Source organism: Condylostylus longicornis, unplaced genomic scaffold (genome assembly GCF_029603195.1).
Source record: "Condylostylus longicornis isolate FDR11 unplaced genomic scaffold, ASM2960319v2 ptg000659l, whole genome shotgun sequence".
Lineage (NCBI taxonomy): Eukaryota > Metazoa > Arthropoda > Insecta > Diptera > Dolichopodidae > Condylostylus > Condylostylus longicornis.
Genome location: NW_026578609.1, coordinates 1 through 2,500, shown reverse-complemented (window position 1 = coordinate 2,500; position 2,500 = coordinate 1).

Here is a 2,500-nt window from a genome sequence, read left to right as displayed (position 1 = left end):
TATATATAAGTATGTATTATAGGAATGGTGATAAACATTTGCTATTGAAGGCTTGTAATATTGATTGGTAGGTGGTGGTGGTGGTTGTTAAGATAGGTTAAGTATATTCTTACTATAAATACTTCAAATAAGTATTTTCTTAATGTATTACTGCATGAATAATGATTTAAGTAATACTTATTATTATATATCAATACAGTGGCAGGTATTGGATATGGGAATAACATAGACCTGAACGAGACATATGTTATGCTCGACAGGCAATAATTACTTTTCATAAGTGAAAAGTAACCTGGGTTGGTAAACATGTTATGCCCACCCGATGAAAAAAATTTTTTCAGCCTGGTTTGATATTTATCAAAGGCAAAATAAGCCTGATCGGGACATATGTTATGCTCGACAGGCAATAATTACTTTTCATGAATGAAAAGTAACCTGGGTTGGTAAGCATGTTATGCCCACCCGATGAAAAAATTTTTTTCAGCCTGGTTTGATATTTATCAAAGGCAAAATAAGCCTGATCGGGAAATATGTTATGCTCGACAGGTAATAATTACTTTTCATGAATGAAAAGTAACCTGGGTTGGTAAACATGTTATGCCCACCCGATGAAAAAATTTTTTTCAGCCTGGTTTGATATTTATCAAAGGCAAAATAAGCCTGATCGGGACATATGTTATGCTCGACAGGCAATAATTACTTTTCATAAGTGAAAAGTAACCTGGGTTGGTAAACATGTTATGCCCACCCGATGAAAAAATTTTTTCAGCCTGGTTTGATATTTATCAAAGGCAAAATAAGCCTGATCGGGACATATGTTATGCTCGACAGGCAATAATTACTTTTCATGAATGAAAAGTAACCTGGGTTGGTAAGCATGTTATGCCCACCCGATGAAAAAATTTTTTTCAGCCTGGTTTGATATTTATCAAAGGCAAAATAAGCCTGATCGGGACATATGTTATGCTCGACAGGCAATAATTACTTTTCATGAATGAAAAGTAACCTGGGTTGGTAAACATGTTATGCCCACCCGATGAAAAAATTTTTTTCAGCCTGGTTTGATATTTACCAATGGCAATATAAGCCTTATCGGGACATATGTTATGCTCGACAGGCAATAATTACTTTTCATGAATGAAAAGTAACCTGGGTTGGTAAACATGTTATGCCCACCCGATGAAAAAATTTTTTTCAGCCTGGTTTGATATTTACCAATGGCAATATAAGCCTGATCGGGACATATGTTATGCTCGACAGGCAATAATTACTTTTCATGAATGAAAAGTAACCTGGGTTGGTAAACATGTTATGCCCACCCGATGAAAAAATTTTTTTCAGCCTGGTTTGATATTTATCAAAGGCAAAATAAGCCTGATCGGGACATATGTTATGCTCGACAGGCAATAATTACTTTTCATGAATGAAAAGTAACCTGGGTTGGTAAGCATGTTATGCCCACCCGATGAAAAAATTTTTTTCAGCCTGGTTTGATATTTATCAAAGGCAAAATAAGCCTGATCGGGACATATGTTATGCTCGACAGGCAATAATTACTTTTCATGAATGAAAAGTAACCTGGGTTGGTAAGCATGTTATGCCCACCCGATGAAAAAATTTTTTTCAGCCTGGTTTGATATTTATCAAAGGCAAAATAAGCCTGATCGGGACATATGTTATGCTCGACAGGCAATAATTACTTTTCATGAATGAAAAGTAACCTGGGTTGGTAAACATGTTATGCCCACCCGATGAAAGAATTTTTTTCAGCCTGGTTTGATATTTACCAATGGCAATATAAGCCTTATCGGGACATATGTTATGCTCGACAGGCAATAATTACTTTTCATGAATGAAAAGTAACCTGGGTTGGTAAACATGTTATGCCCACCCGATGAAAAAATTTTTTTCAGCCTGGTTTGATATTTACCAATGGCAATATAAGCCTGATCGGGACATATGTTATGCTCGACAGGCAATAATTACTTTTCATGAATGAAAAGTAACCTGGGTTGGTAAACATGTTATGCCCACCCGATGAAAAAAATTTTTTCAGCCTGGTTTGATATTTATCAAAGGCAAAATAAGCCTGATCGGGACATATGTTATGCTCGACAGGCAATAATTACTTTTCATGAATGAAAAGTAACCTGGGTTGGTAAGCATGTTATGCCCACCCGATGAAAAAATTTTTTTCAGCCTGGTTTGATATTTATCAAAGGCAAAATAAGCCTGATCGGGACATATGTTATGCTCGACAGGCAATAATTACTTTTCATGAATGAAAAGTAACCTGGGTTGGTAAGCATGTTATGCCCACCCGATGAAAAAATTTTTTTCAGCCTGGTTTGATATTTATCAAAGGCAAAATAAGCCTGATCGGGACATATGTTATGCTCGACAGGCAATAATTACTTTTCATGAATGAAAAGTAACCTAAATTGGTAAACAAATTATGATTTAAGTAATGCTTATTATAATAAATATATCAATACAATAC